The following is a 17,763-nucleotide window of genomic DNA, read 5'->3' as shown; positions in this document are numbered from 1 at the left end:
ATTTCTGAAACATAAATAGTGCTACGACAACCTCCATGTATCAGTCACACATTGCAACAACTTTTGGAATCATCAAGATCCTTGGAACTGAAAGGAAAATTTGGAACCCCCAAGGACCAATGCGAATAATGTGTTAGGAAGTATCATTTTCAGTGGCATATGTCTTAAAAACACGTGTTTACGACGGTTGGGTAGGTCGCAAGTGCCGCAGAGAGCTCATCCGGAGAAGGAAGGAGGGCTGTAAGGGGAGGAGGAGGCCCACATTTCTCCAACTAGTGGAGAAATTTTAAGATAGGTACTACATTTACAAAGCTAAAGGGACTCATTATCCTCTAATGCCACATTTCCCCAACGAGTATAGAAATGTTAAGATAGGTTCTTTATTTACAAAGTTAAAGGGACTTATTACATTCTAATGCCACAGTGCGAAAAATTTTGTGGCTCACAATGCCTCTGCGTTGCATATACCACTTGTTAAATATTTCTGAAACATAAATAGTGCTACGACAACCTCCATGTATCAGTCAGACATTGCGACAACTTTTGGAATCATCACGATCCTTGGAACTGAAAGGAAAATTTAGAACCCCCAAGGAACAACTGCGAATAATGTGTTAGGAAGTAACATTTGCAGTGGCATATGTATTAAAAACGCGTGTTTAGGACGGTTGCGTATGTCGCAGTTGCCGCAGAAGGCTCATTCGGAGAGGGAAGGAGGGCTGCAAGGGGAGGAGGAGGCCCACATTTCTCCAACGAGTATAGAAATGTTAAGATGGGTTCTTTATTTACGAAGCTAAACGGACTTATTACATTCTAATGCCACAGTGACGAAAAATTTTGTGGCTCACAATTCCTCTGCGTTGCATATACCACTTGTTAAATATTTCTGAAACATAAATAGTGCTACGACAACCTCCATGTATTAGTCACACATTGCGGCAACTTTTGGTATCTTCAAGATCCTTGAAACTGAATGGAAAATTTAGAATCCACAAGGAACAAATGCGAATAATGTGTTAGGAAGTATCATTTGCAGTGGCATATGCCGTAAAAACGCGAGTTTAGGACGGCTGCGTAGGTCGCAGTGCCGCAGAAGGCTCATTCGGAGACGGAAGGAGGGCTGTAACGGGAGGAGGAGACCCACATTTCTCCAACGAGTATAGAAATGTTAAGATAGGTTCTTTATTTGCGAAGCTAAAGGGACCTATTACATTCTAATGCCACAGTGACGAAATATTTTGTGGCTCACAATGCCTCTCCGTTGCATATACCACTTGTTAAATATTTCTGGAACATAAATAGTGCTACGACAACCTCCATGTATTAGTCACACATTGCGGCAACTTTTGGTATCTTCAAGATCCTTGAAACTGAATGGAAAATTTAGAATCCACAAGGAACAAATGCGAATAATGTGTTAGGAAGTATCATTTGCAGTGGCATATGCCGTAAAAACGCGAGTTTAGGACGGCTGCGTAGGTCGCAGTGCCGCAGAAGGCTCATTCGGAGACGGAAGGAGGGCTGTAACGGGAGGAGGAGACCCACATTTCTCCAACGAGTATAGAAATGTTAAGATAGGTTCTTTATTTGCGAAGCTAAAGGGACCTATTACATTCTAATGCCACAGTGACGAAAAATTTTGTGGCTCACAATGCCTCTCCGTTGCATATACCACTTGTTAAATATTTCTGAAACATAAATAGTGCTACGACAACCTCCATGTATCAGTCACACATTGCGACAACTTTTGGAATCATCAACATCCTTGGTACTAAAAGGAAAATTTAGAACCCACAATGAACAACTGCGAATAATGTGTTAGGAAGTATCATTTTCAGTGGCATATGTCTTAAAAACACGTGTTTACGACTGTTGGGTAGGTCGCAAGTGCCGAAGAGAGCTCATTCGGAGAGGGAAGGAGGGCTGTAAGGGGAGGAGGAGGCCCACATTTCTCCAACTAGTGGAGAAATTTTCAGATAGGTACTATATTTACAAAGCTAAAGGGACTTATTACATTCTAATGCCACAGTGACGAAAAATTTTGTGGCTCACAATGCCTCTGCGTTACATATACCACTTGTTAAATATTTCTGAAACATAAATAGTGCTACGACAACCTCCATGTATCAGTCACACATTGCGACAACTTTTGGAATCATCAAGATACTTGGAACTGAAAGGAAAATTTAGAATCCACAAGGAACAACTGCGAATAATGTGTTAGGAATTATTATTTGCAGTGGCATCCGTCTTAAAAACGCGTGTTTAGGACGGTTGCGTAGGTCGCATTTGCCGCAGAAGGCTCATTCCGTGAGGGAAGGAGGGCTGTAAGGGGAGGTGGAGGCCCACTTTTCACCAACGAGTATAGAAATGTTAAGATAGGTTCTTTATTTACAAAGGTAAAGGGACTTATTACACTCTAATGCCACAGTGACGAAAAAATTTGTGGCTCACAATGCCTCTGCGTTGCATATACCACTTGTTAAATATTTCTGAAACATAAATAGTGCTACGAACCCCTCCATGTATCCGTCACACATTGCGACAACAGTTGGAATCATCAAGATCCTTGGAACTGAAAGGAAAATTTAGAACCCACAAGGATCAACTGCGAATAATGTGTTAGGAAGTATCATTTGCAGTGGCATATGTCTTAAAAACGCGTGGTTAGGACGGTTGCGTAGGTCGCAAGTGCCGCAGAGAGCTCATTCGGTGAGGGATGGAGGGCTGTAAGGGGAGGAGGAGGCCCACACTTCTCCAACTAGTGGAGAAATTTTAAGATAGGTACTATATTTACAAAGCTAAAGGGACTTATTACATTCTAATGCCACAGTGACGAAAAATTTTGTGGCTCACAATGCCTCGGCGTTGCATATACAACTTGTTAAATATTTCTGGAACATAAATAGTGCTACGAACACCTCCATGTATCAGTCACACATTGCGACAACTTTAGCAATCATCAAGATCCATGGAACTGAAAGGAAAATTTAGAACCCACAAGGAACAACTGCGAATAATGTGTTAGGAAGTATCCTTTGCAGTGGCATATGTCTTAAAAGCGCGTGGTTAGGACGGTTGCGTAGGTCGCAAGTGCCGCAGAGAGCTCATTCGGTGAGGGATGGAGGGCTGTAAGGGGAGGAGGAGGCCCACACTTCTCCAACTAGTGGAGAAATTTTAAGATAGGTACTATATTTACAAAGCTAAAGGGACTTATTACATTCTAATGCCACAGTGACGAAAAATTTTGTGGCTCACAATGCCTCTGCGTTGCATATACCACTTGTTAAATATTTCTGAAACATAAATAATGCTACGACAACCTCCATGTATCAGTCAGACATTGCGACAACTTTTGGAATCATCACGATCCTTGGAACTGAAAGGAAAATTTAGAACCCCCAAGGAACAACTGCGAATAATGTGTTAGGAAGTAACATTTGCAGTGGCATATGTATTAAAAACGCGTGTTTAGGACGGTTGCGTAGGTCGCAGTTGCCGCAGAAGGCTCATTCGGAGAGGGAAGGAGGGCTGCAAGGGGAGGAGGAGGCCCACATTTCTCCAACGAGTATAGAAATGTTAAGATGGGTTCTTTATTTACGAAGCTAAACGGACTTATTACATTCTAATGCCACAGTGACGAAAAATTTTGTGGCTCACAATTCCTCTGCGTTGCATATACCACTTGTTAAATATTTCTGAAACATAAATAGTGCTACGACAAGCTCCATGTATCAGTCACACATTGCGACAACTTTAGCAATCATCAAGATCCATGGAACTGAAAGGAAAATTTAGAACCCACAAGGAACAACTGCGAATAATGTGTTAGGAAGTATCCTTTGCAGTGGCATATGTCTTAAAAGCGCGTGGTTAGGACGGTTGCGTAGGTCGCAAGTGCCGCAGAGAGCTCATTCGGTGAGGGATGGAGGGCTGTAAGGGGAGGAGGAGGCCCACACTTCTCCAACTAGTGGAGAAATTTTAAGATAGGTACTATATTTACAAAGCTAAAGGGACTTATTACATTCTAATGCCACAGTGACGAAAAATTTTGTGGCTCACAATGCCTCGGCGTTGCATATACAACTTGTTAAATATTTCTGGAACATAAATAGTGCTACGACAACCTCCATGTATCAGTCACACATTCCGACAACTTTTGGAATCATCAAGATCCTTGGAACTAAAAGGAAAATTTAGAAACCACAATGAACAACTGCGAATAATGTGTTAGGAAGTATCATTTTCAGTGGTATATGTCTTAAAAACACGTGTTTACGACGGTTGGGTAGGTCGCAAGTGCCGCAGAGAGCTCATTCGGAGAGGGAAGGAGGGCTGTAAGGGGAGGAGGAGGCCCACATTTCTCCAACTAGTGGAGGAAGTTTAAGATAGGTACTATATTTACAAAGCTAAAGGGACTTATTACATTCTAATTCCACAGTGACGAAAACTTTTCTGGCTCACAATGCCTCTGCGTTGCATATACCTCTTGTTAAATATTTCTGAAACATAAATAGTGCTACGACAACCTCCATGTATCAGTCACATATTGCGACAACTTTAGGAATCATCAAGATCCTTGGAATCGAAAGGAAAATTTAAAACCCCCAAGGAACAACTGCGAATAATGTGTTAGGAATTATCATTTGCAGTGGCATCCGTCTTAAAAACACGAGTTTAGGACGGTTGCGTAGGTCGCAATTGCCGCAGAAGGCTCATTCGGAGAGGGAAGGAGGGCTGTAAGGGGAGGAGGAGGCCCAAATATCTCCAACGAGTATAGAAATGTTAAGATAGGTTCTTTATTTACTAAGTGAAAGGGACTTATTAAATGCTAATGCCACAGTGACGAAAAATTATGTGGCTCACAATGCCTCTGCGTTGCATATACCACTTGTTAAATATTTCTGAAACATAAATAGTGCTACGACAACCTCCATGTATCAGTCACACATTGCAACAACTTTTGGAATCATCAAGATCCTTGGAACTGAAAGGAAAATTTGGAACCCCCAAGGACCAATGCGAATAATGTGTTAGGAAGTATCATTTTCAGTGGTATATGTCTTAAAAACACGTGTTTACGACGGTTGGGTAGGTCGCAAGTGCCGCAGAGAGCTCATCCGGAGAAGGAAGGATGGCTGTAAGGGGAGGAGGAGGCCCACATTTCTCCAACTAGTGGAGAAATTTTAAGATAGGTACTATATTTACAAAGCTAAAGGGACTCATTACCCTCTAATGCCACATTTCCCCAACGAGTATAGAAATGTTAAGATCGGTTCTTTATTTACAAAGTTAAAGGGACTTATTACATTCTAATGCCACAGTGCGAAAAATTTTGTGGCTCACAATGCCTCTGCGTTGCATGTACCACTTGTTAAATATTTCTGAAACATAAATAGTGCTACGACAACCTCCATGTATCAGTCACACATTGCGACAACTTTTGGAATCATCAAGATCCTTGGAACTGAAAGGAAAATCTAGAACCCACAAGGAACAACTGCGAATAATGTGTTAGGAAGTATCAATTTCAGTGGCATACTTCTTAAAAACGCGTGTTTAGGACGATAGCGTAGGTCGCAAGTGCCGCAGAGAGCTCATTCGGAGAGGGACGGAGGGCTGCAAGGGGAGGAGGAGGCCCACATTTCTCCAACTAGTGGAGAAATTTTAAGATAGGTACTATATTTACAAAGCTAAAGGGACTCATTACCCTCTAATGCCACATTTCCCCAACGAGTATAGAAATGTTAAGATCGGTTCTTTATTTACAAAGTTAAAGGGACTTATTACATTCTAATTCCACAGTGCGAAAAATTTTGTGGCTCACAATGCCTCTGCGTTGCATGTACCACTTGTTAAATATTTCTGAAACATAAATAGTGCTACGACAACCTCCATGTATCAGTCACACATTGCGACAACTTTTGGAATCATCAAGATCCTTGGAACTGAAAGGAAAATTTAGAACCCACAAGGAACAACTGCGAATAATGTGTTAGGAAGTATCAATTTCAGTGGCATACTTCTTAAAAACGCGTGTTTAGGACGATAGCGTAGGTCGCAAGTGCCGCAGAGAGCTCATTCGGAGAGGGACGGAGGGCTGCAAGGGGAGGAGGAGGCCCACATTTCTCCAACTAGTGGAGAAATTTTAAGATAGGTACTATATTTACAAACCTAAAAGGACTTATTACACTCTAATGCCACAGTGACGAAAAATTTTGTGGCTCACAATGCCTCTGCGTTGCATATACCACTTGTTAAATATTTCTGAAACATAAATAGTGCTACGACAACCTCCATGTATCAGTCACACATTGCGACAACTTTTGGAATCATCAAGATCCTTGGAACTGAAAGGAAAATTTAGAACCCACAAGGAACAACTGCGAATAATGTGTTAGGAAGTATCAATTTCAGTGGCATACTTCTTAAAAACGCGTGTTTAGGACGATAGCGTAGGTCGCAAGTGCCGCAGAGAGCTCATTCGGAGAGGGACGGAGGGCTGCAAGGGGAGGAGGAGGCCCACATTTCTCCAACTAGTGGAGAAATTTTAAGATAGGTACTATATTTACAAACCTAAAAGGACTTATTACACTCTAATGCCACAGTGACGAAAAATTTTGTGGCTCACAATGCCTCTGCGTTGCATATACCACTTGTTAAATATTTCTGAAACATAAATAGTGCTACGACAACCTCCATGTATCAGTCAGACATTGCGACAACTTTTGGAATCATCACGATCCTTGGAACTGAAAGGAAAATTTAGAACCCCCAAGGAACAACTGCGAATAATGTGTTAGGAAGTAACATTTGCAGTGGCATATGTATTAAAAACGCGTGTTTAGGACGGTTGCGTAGGTCGCAGTTGCTGCAGAAGGCTCATTCGGAGAGGGAAGGAGGGCTGCAAGGGGAGGAGGAGGCCCACATTTATCCAACGAGTATAGAAATGTTAAGATGGGTTCTTTATTTACGAAGCTAAACGGACTTATTACATTCTAATGCCACAGTGACGAAAAATTTTGTGGCTCACAATTCCTCTGCGTTGCATATACCACTTGTTAAATATTTCTGAAACATAAACAGTGCTACCACAAGCTCCATGTATCAGTCACACATTGCGACAACTTTAGGAATCATCAAGATCCATGGAACTGAAAGGAAAATTTAGAACCCACAAGGAACAACTGCGAATAATGTGTTAGGAAGTATCATTTGCAGTGGCATATGTCTTAAAAACACGTGTTTACGACGGTAGCGTAGGTCGCAAGTGCCGCAGAGAGCACATTCGGAGAGGGAAGGAGGGCTGTAAGGGGAGGAGGAGGCCCACATTTCTCCAACTAGTGGAGAAAGTTTAAGATAGGTACTATATTTACAAAGCTAAAGGGACTTATTACATTCTAATGCCACAGTGACGAAAAATTTTCTGGCTCACAATGCCTCTGCGTTGCATATACCACTTGTTAAATATTTCTGAAACATAAATAGTGCTACGACAACCTCCATGTATCAGTCACAAATTGCGTCTACTTTAGGAATCATCAAGATCCTTGGAACTGAAAGGAAAATTTAGAACCCACAAGGAACAACTGCGAATAATGTGTTAGGAATTATCATTTGCAGTGGCATCCGTCTTAAAAACACGTGTTTAGGACGGTTGTGTAGGTCGCAATTGCCGCAGAAGGCTCATTCGGAGAGGGAAGGAGGGCTGTAAGGGGAGGAGGAGACCCAAATATCTCCAACGAGTATAGAAATGTTAAGATAGGTTGTTTATTTACTAAGTGAAAGGGACTTATTACATGCTAATGCGACAGTGACGAAAAATTTTGTGGCTCACAATGCCTCTGCGTTGCATATACCACTTGTTAAATATTTCTGAAACATAAATAGTGCTAAGACAACCTCCATGTATCAGTCACACATTGCAACAACTTTTGGAATCATCAAGATCCTTGGAACTGAAAGGAAAATTTGGAACCCACAAGGACCAATGCGAATAATGTGTTAGGAAGTATCATTTTCAGTGGCATATGTCTTAAAAAAACGTGTTTACGACTGTTGCGTATGTCGCAATTGCCGCAGAAGGCTCATTCCGTGAGGGAAGGAGGGCTGTAAGGGGAGGTGGAGGCCCACTTTTCTATAACGAGTATAGAAATGTTAAGATAGGTTCTTTATTTACAAAGTTAACGGGACTTATTACATTGTAATGCCACAGTGACGAAAAATTTTGTGGGCCACAATGCCTCAGCGTTGCATATACCACTTGTTAAATATTTCTGAAACATAAATAGTGCTACGACAACCTCCATGTATCCGTCACACATTGCGACAACAGTTGGAATCATCAAGATCCTTGGAACTGAAAGGAAAATTTAGAACCCACAAGGAACAACTGCGAATAATGTGTTAGGAAGTATCATTTGCAGTGGCATATGTCTTAAAAACACGTGTTTAGGACGGTAGCGTAGGTCGCAAGTGCCGCAGAGAGCTCATTCGGAGAGGGAAGGAAGGCTGTAAGGGGAGGAGGAGGCACACATTTCCCCAGCTAGTGGAGAAATTTTAAGATAGGTACTATAATTACAAAGGTAAAGGGACTTATTACACTCTAATGCGACAGTGACGAAAAATTTTGTGGCTCACAATGCCTCTGCGTTGCATATACCACATGTTAAATATTTCTGGAACATAAATAGTGCTACGACAACCTCCATGTATCCGTCACACATTGCGACAACAGTTGGAATCATCAAGATCCTTGGAACTGAAGGGAAAATTTAGAACCCACAAGGAACAACTGCGAATAATGTGTTAGGAAGTATCATTTGCAGTGGCATATGTCTGAAAACGAGTGGTTACGACGGTAGCGTAGGTCGCAACTGCCACAGAGAGCTCATTCGGAGAGGGAAGGAGGGCTGTAAGAGGAGGAGGAGGCACACATTTCCCCAGCTAGTGGAGAAATTTTAAGATAGGTACTATAATTACAAAGGTAAAGGGACTTATTACACTCTAATGCGACAGTGACGAAAAATTTTGTGGCTCACAATGCCTCTGCGTTGCATATACCACTTGTTAAATATTTCTGAAACATAAATAGTGCTACGACAACCTCCATGTACCAGTCACACATTGCGACAACTTTTGGAATCATCAACATCCTTGGTACTAAAAGGAAAATTTAGAACCCACAATGATCGACTGCGAATAATGTGTTAGGAAGTATCATTTTCAGTGCTATATGTCTTAAAAACACGTGTTTACGACTGTTGGGTAGGTCGCAAGTGCCGCAGAGAGCTCATTCGGAGAGGGAAGGAGGGCTGTAAAGGGAGGAGGAGGCCCACATTTCTCCAACTAGTGGAGAAAGTTTAAGATAGGTACTATATTTACAAAGCTAAAGGGACTTATTACATTCTAATGCCACAGTGACGAAAAATTTTCTGGCTCACAATGCCTCTGCGTTGCATATACCACTTGTTAAATATTTCTGAAACATAAATAGTGCTACGACAACCTCCATGTATCAGTCACACATTGCGACAACTTTAGGAATCATCAAGATCCTTGGAACTGAACGGAAAATTTAGAACCCACAAGGAACAACTGCGAATAATGTGTTAGGAATTATCATTTGCAGTGGCATCCGTCTTAAAAACACGTGTTTAGGACGGTTGCGTAGGTCGCAATTGCCGCAGAAGGCTCATTCGGAGAGGGACGGAGGGCTGTAAGGGGAGGAGGAGGGCCAAATATCTCCAACGAGTATAGAAATGTTAAGATAGGTTCTTTATTTACAAAGGTAAGGGACTTATTACACTCTAATGCCACAGTGACGAAAAAATTTGTGGCTCACAATGCCTCAGCGTTGCATATACCACTTGTTAAATATTTCTGAAACATAAATAGTGCTACGACAACCTCCATGTATCCGTCACACATTGCGACAACAGTTGGAATCATCAAGATCCTTGGAACTGAAAGGAAAATTTAGAACCCACAAGGAACAACTGCGAATAATGTGTTAGGAATTATCATTTGCAGTGGCATCCGTCTTAAAAACACGTGATTAGGACGGTTGCGTAGGTCGCAAGTGCCGCAGAGAGCTCATTCGGAGAGGGAAGGAGGGCTGTAAGGGGAGGAGGAGGCCCACATTTCTCCAACTAGTGGAGAAAGTTTAAGATAGGTACTATATTTACAAAGCTAAAGGGACTTATTACATTCTAATGCCACAGTGCGAAAAATTTTGTGGCTCACAATGCCTCTGCGTTGCATGTACCACTTGTTAAATATTTCTGGAACATAAATAGTGCTACGACAACCTCCATGTATCAGTCACACATTGCGACAACTTTTGGTATCATCAAGATCCTTGAAACTGAATGGAAAATTTAGAATCCACAAGGAACAAATGCGAATAATGTGTTAGGAAGTATCATTTGCAGTGGCATATGCCGTAAAAACGCGTGTTTAGGACGGTTGCGTAGGTCGCAGTGATGCAGAAGGCTCATTCGGAGAGGGAAGGAGGGCTGTAAGGGGAGGAGGTAACCCACATTTCTCCAACGAGTATAGAAATGTTAAGATAGGTTCTTTATTTACGAAGCTAAAGGGACCTATTACATTCTAATGCCACAGTGACGAAAAATTTTGTGGCTCACAATGCCTCTGCGTTGCATTTACCACTTGTTAAATATTTCTGAAACATAAATAGTGCTACGACAACCTCCATGTATCAGTCACACATTGCGAAAACTTTTGGAATCATCAACATCCTTGGAACTAAAAGGAAAATTTAGAACCCACAATGAACAACTACGAATAATGTGTTAGGAAGTATCATTTTCAGTAGCATATGTCTTAATAACACGTGTTTACGACTGTTGGGTAGGTCGCAAGTGCCGCAGAGAGCTCATTCGGAGAGGGAAGGAGGGCTGTAAGGGGAGGAGGAGGCCCACATTTCTCCAACTAGTGGAGAAATTTTAAGATAGGTACAATATTTACAAAGCTAAAGGGACTTATTACATTCTAATGCCACAGTGACGAAAAATTTTGTGGCTCACAATGCCTCTGCGTTGCATATACCACTTGTTAAATATTTCTGGAACATAAATAGTGCTACGACAACCTCCATGTATCAGTCACACATTGCGACAACTTTTGGAATCATCAACTTCCTTGGAACTGAAAAGAAAATTTAGAACCCACTAGGAACAACTGCGAATAATGTGTTAGGAAGTATCATTTGCAGTGGCATATATCTTAAAAACGCGTGATTAGGACGGTTGGGTAGGTCGCAATTGCCGCAGAGAGCTCATTCGGAGAGGGAAGGAGGGCTGTAATGGGAGGAGGAGGCCCACATTTGTCCAACTAGTGGAGAAATTTTAAGATATGTACTATATTTACAAAGCTAAAGGGACTCATTACCCTCTAATGCCACATTTCCCCAACGAGTATAGAAATGTTAAGATAGGTTCTTTATTTACAAAGTTAAAGGGACTTATTACATTCTAATGCCACAGTGCGAAAAATTTTGTGGCTCACAATGCCTCTGCGTTGCATGTACCACTTGTTAAATATTTCTGGAACATAAATAGTGCTACGACAACCTCCATGTATCAGTCACACATTGCGACAACTTTTGGTATCATCAAGATCCTTGAAACTGAATGGAAAATTTAGAATCCACAAGGAACAAATGCGAATAATGTGTTAGGAAGTATCATTTGCAGTGGCATATGCCGTAAAAACGCGTGTTTAGGACGGTTGCGTAGGTCGCAGTGCCGCAGAAGGCTCATTCGGAGAGGGAAGGAGGGCTGTAAGGGGAGGAGGTAACCCACATTTCTCCAACGAGTATAGAAATGTTAAGATAGGTTCTTTATTTACGAAGCTAAAGGGACCTATTACATTCTAATGCCACAGTGACGAAAAATTTTGTGGCTCACAATGCCTCTGCGTTGCATATACCACTTGTTAAATATTTCTGAAACATAAATAGTGCTACGACAACCTCCATGTATCAGTCACACATTGCGAAAACTTTTGGAATCATCAACATCCTTGGAACTAAAAGGAAAATTTAGAACCCACAATGAACAACTACGAATAATGTGTTAGGAAGTATCATTTTCAGTAGCATATGTCTTAATAACACGTGTTTACGACTGTTGGGTAGGTCGCAAGTGCCGCAGAGAGCTCATTCGGAGAGGGAAGGAGGGCTGTAAGGGGAGGAGGAGGCCCACATTTCTCCAACTAGTGGAGAAATTTTAAGATAGGTACAATATTTACAAAGCTAAAGGGACTTATTACATTCTAATGCCACAGTGACGAAAAATTTTGTGGCTCACAATGCCTCTGCGTTGCATATACCACTTGTTAAATATTTCTGGAACATAAATAGTGCTACGACAACCTCCATGTATCAGTCACACATTGCGACAACTTTTGGAATCATCAACTTCCTTGGAACTGAAAAGAAAATTTAGAACCCACTAGGAACAACTGCGAATAATGTGTTAGGAAGTATCATTTGCAGTGGCATATATCTTAAAAACGCGTGATTAGGACGGTTGGGTAGGTCGCAATTGCCGCAGAGAGCTCATTCGGAGAGGGAAGGAGGGCTGTAATGGGAGGAGGAGGCAAACATTTCTCCAACGAGTATAGAAATGTTAAGATGGGTTCTTTATTTACGAAGCTAAAGGGACTTATTACATTCTAATGCAACAGTGACGAAAAATTTTGTGGCTCACAATGGCTCTGCGTTGCATATACCACTTGTTAAATATTTCTGAAACATAAATAGTGCTACGACAACCTCCATGTATCAGTCACACATTGCGACAACTTTTGGTATCATTAAGATCCCTGGAACCGAATGGAAACTTTAGAATCCACAAGGAACAAATGCGAATAATGTGTTAGGAAGTATCATTTGCAGTGGCATATGCCTTAAAAACGCGTGTTTAGGACGGTTGCGTAGGTCGCAGTGCCGCAGAAGGCTCATTCGGAGTGGGAAGGATGGCTGTAAGGGGAGGAGGAGGCCCACATATCTCCAGCGAGTATAGAAATGTTAAGATAAGTTCTTTATTTACAAAGTGAAAGGGCCTTATGACATGCTAATGTCACAGTGACGAAAAATTTTGTGGCTCACAATGCCTCTGCGTTGAATATACCACTTGTTAAATATTTCTGAAACATAAATAGTGCTACGACAACCTCCATGTATCCGTCACACATTGCGACAACTTTTGGAATCATCAAGATCCTTGGAACTGAAAGGAAAATTTAGAACCCACTAGGAACAACTGCGAATAATGTGTTAGGAAGTATCATTTGCAGTGGCATATATCTTAAAAACGCGTGATTAGGACGGTTGGGTAGGTCGCAATTGCCGCAGAGAGCTCATTCGGAGAGGGAAGGAGGGCTGTAATGGGAGGAGGAGGCAAACATTTCTCCAACGAGTATAGAAATGTTAAGATGGGTTCTTTATTTACGAAGCTAAAGGGACTTATTACATTCTAATGCAACAGTGACGAAAAATTTTGTGGCTCACAATGCCTCTGCGTTGCATATACCACTTGTTAAATATTTCTGAAACATAAATAGTGCTACGACAACCTCCATGTATCAGTCACACATTGCGACAACTTTTGGTATCATTAAGATCCCTGGAACCGAATGGAAACTTTAGAATCCACAAGGAACAAATGCGAATAATGTGTTAGGAAGTATCATTTGCAGTGGCATATGCCTTAAAAACGCGTGTTTAGGACGCTTGCGTAGGTCGCAGTGCCGCAGAAGGCTCATTCGGAGTGGGAAGGATGGCTGTAAGGGGAGGAGGAGGCCCACATATCTCCAGCGAGTATAGAAATGTTAAGATAGGTTCTTTATTTACAAAGTGAAAGGGCCTTATGACATGCTAATGTCACAGTGACGAAAAATTTTGTGGCTCACAATGCCTCAGCGTTGAATATACCACTTGTTAAATATTTCTGAAACATAAATAGTGCTACGACAACCTCCATGTATCCGTCACACATTGCGACAACTTTTGGAATCATCAAGATCCTTGGAACTGAAAGGAAAATTTAGAACCCACTAGGAACAACTGCGAATAATGTGTTAGGAAGTATCATTTGCAGTGGCATATATCTTAAAAACGCGTGATTAGGACGGTTGGGTAGGTCGCAATTGCCGCAGAGAGCTCATTCGGAGAGGGAAGGAGGGCTGTAATGGGAGGAGGAGGCAAACATTTCTCCAACGAGTATAGAAATGTTAAGATGGGTTCTTTATTTACGAAGCTAAAGGGACTTATTACATTCTAATGCAACAGTGACGAAAAATTTTGTGGCTCACAATGCCTCTGCGTTGCATATACCACTTGTTAAATATTTCTGAAACATAAATAGTGCTACGACAACCTCCATGTATCAGTCACACATTGCGACAACTTTTGGTATCATTAAGATCCCTGGAACCGAATGGAAACTTTAGAATCCACAAGGAACAAATGCGAATAATGTGTTAGGAAGTATCATTTGCAGTGGCATATGCCTTAAAAACGCGTGTTTAGGACGCTTGCGTAGGTCGCAGTGCCGCAGAAGGCTCATTCGGAGTGGGAAGGATGGCTGTAAGGGGAGGAGGAGGCCCACATATCTCCAGCGAGTATAGAAATGTTAAGATAGGTTCTTTATTTACAAAGTGAAAGGGCCTTATGACATGCTAATGTCACAGTGACGAAAAATTTTGTGGCTCACAATGCCTCAGCGTTGCATATACCACTTGTTAAATATTTCTGAAACATAAATAGTGCTACGACAAACTCCATGTATCAGTCACACATTGCGACAACTTTTGGAATCATCAAGATCCTTGGAACTGAACGGAAAATTCAGAACCCACAAGGAACAACTGCGAATAATGTGTAATTAAGTATCATTTGCAGTGGCATATGTTTTAAAAACGCGTGTTTAGGACGGTAGCGTGGGTCGCAATTGCCGCAGAGAGCTCATTTGGTGAGGGAAGGAGGGCTGTAAGGGGAGGAGGAGTTCCACATTTCTCCAGCTAGTGGAGTAATTTTACGATAATTACTATATTTACATAGCTAAAGGGACTTACCCCATTCTAATGCCACAGTGACGAAAAATTTTGTGGCTCACAATGCCTCTGCGTTGCATATACCACTTGTTAAATATTTCTGGAACATAAATAGTGCTACGACAACCTCCATGTATCAGTCACACATTGCGACAACTTTTGGAATCATCAGGATCCTTGGAACTGAAAGGAAAATTTAGAACCCACAAGGAACAACTGCGCATAATGTGTTAGGAAGTATCATTTGCAGTGGCATATGTCTTAAAAACGCGTGTTTAGGACGGCAGCATAGGTCGCATGTGCCGCAGAGAGCTCATTCGGAGAGAGAACGAGGGCTGTAAAAGGAGGAGGAGGCCCACATTTCTCCAACTAGTGGAGAAATTTTAAGATAGGTACTGTATTTACAAAGCTAAAGGGACTTATTACATTCTAATGCCACAGTGACGAAAAAGTTTGTGGCTGACAATGCCTCTGCGTTGCATAAACCACTTGTTAAATGTTTCTGAAACATAAATAGTGCTACGACGAACTCCATGTATCAGGCACACATTGGGACAATTTTTGGAATCATCAAGATCCTTGGAACTGAAAGGAAAGTTTAGAACCCACAAGAAACAACTGCGAATAATGTGTTAGGAAGTATCATTTGCAGTGGCATATGTCTTAAAAACGCGTGTTTAGGACGGTGGCGTAGGTCGCAAGTGCCGCAGAGAGCTCATTCGGAGAGGGAAGGAGGGCTGTAAGGAGAGGAGGAGGCCCACATTTCTCCAACGAGTATAGAAATGCTAAAATAGGTACTTTATTATAAAGCAAATGGGACTTATTACTTTCTAATGCCACAGTGACGAAAAATTTTGAGGCTCCTAATGCCTTTGCGTTGCATAACCACTTGTTAAATATTTCTGAAACATAAATAGTGCTACGACAACCTCCATGTATCAGTCACACATTGCGACAACTTTTAGAATCATCAAGATCCTTGGAACTGAAAGGAAAGTTTAGAACCCACAAGAAACAACTGCGAATAATGTGTTAGGAAGTATCATTTGCAGTGGCATATGTCTTAAAAACGCGTTTTGAGGACGGTTGGGTAGGCCGCAAGTGCCGCAGAGAGCTCATTCGGAGAGGGAAGGAGGGCTGTAAATAGAGGAGGAGGCCCACATTTCTCCAACTAGTGGAGAAATCTTAAGATAGGTACTATATTTACAAACCTAAAGGGACTTATTACATTCTAATGCCACAGTGACGAAAAATTTTGTGGCTCACGATGCCTCTGCGTTGCATATACCACTTGTTAAATGTTTCTGAAACATAAATAGTGCTACGACAACCTCCATGTATAAGTCACACATTGCGACAACTTTTGGAATCATCAAGATCCTTGGAACTGACAGGAAAATCGAGAAACCACAAGGAAAAATTGCGAATAATGTGTTAGGAAGTAGCGTTTGCAGTGGCATATGTCTTAAAAACGCGTGTTTAGGACGGTAGCGAAGGTCGCAATTGTCGCAGAAGGCTCATTCGGAGAGGGAAGGGGGCCTGTAAGGGGAGGAGGAGGCCCACATTTCTCCAACTAGTGGAGAAATGTTAAGATAGGTTCTATATTTACAAAGCTAAATGGACTTATTACATTCTAATGCCACAGTGACAAAAAGTTTGTGGCTCACAATGCCTCTGCGTTGCATATACCACTTGTTAAATGTTTCTGAAACATAAATAGAGCTACGACAACCTCCATGTATCAGTCACACATTGCGACAACTTTTGGAATCATCAAGATCCTTGGAACTGAAAGGAAAGTTTAGAACCCACAAGAAACAACTGCGAATAATGTGTTAGGAAGTATCATTTGCAGTGGCATATGTCTTAAAAACGCGTGTTTAGGACGGTGGCGTAGGTCGCAAGTGCCGCAGAGAGCTCATTCGGAGAGGGAAGGAGGGCTGTAAGGAGAGGAGGAGGCCCACATTTCTCCAACGAGTATAGAAATGTTAAAATAGGTACTTTATTATAAAGCAAATGGGACTTATTACTTTCTAATGCCACAGTGACGAAAAATTTTGTGGCTCCTAATGCCTTTGCGTTGCATATACCACTTGTTAAATATTTCTGAAACATAAATAGTGCTACGACAACCTCCATGTATCAGTCACACATTGCGACAACTTTTGGAATCATCAAGATCCTTGGAACTGAAAGGAAAATTTAGAACCCACAAGGAACAACTGCGCATAATGTGTTAGGAAGTATCATTTGCAGTGGCATATGTCTTAAAAACGCGTGTTTAGGACGGCAGCATAGGTCGCATGTGCCGCAGAGAGCTCATTCGGAGAGAGAACGAGGGCTGTAAAAGGAGGAGGAGGCCCACATTTCTCCAACTAGTGGAGAAATTTTAAGATAGGTACTATAGTTACAAAGCTAAAGGTACTTATTACATTCTAATGCCAGAGTGACGAAAAATTTTGTGGCTTACAATGCCTCTGCGTTGCATATACCACTTGCTAAATATTTCTGAAACATAAATAGTGCTACGACAACCTCCATGTATCAGTCACACATTGCGACAACTTTTGGAATCATCAAGATCCTTGGAACTGAAAGGAAAATTTAGAACCCACAAGGAACAACTGCGAATAATGTGTTAGGAAGTATCATTTGCAGTGGCATATGTCTTAAAAACGCGCT

Source organism: Schistocerca serialis, chromosome 2 (genome assembly GCF_023864345.2).
Source record: "Schistocerca serialis cubense isolate TAMUIC-IGC-003099 chromosome 2, iqSchSeri2.2, whole genome shotgun sequence".
Taxonomy (NCBI): domain Eukaryota; kingdom Metazoa; phylum Arthropoda; class Insecta; order Orthoptera; family Acrididae; genus Schistocerca; species Schistocerca serialis.
The sequence above is the reverse complement of the archived record's forward strand: the minus strand, read 5'-3'. Positions refer to the sequence as shown.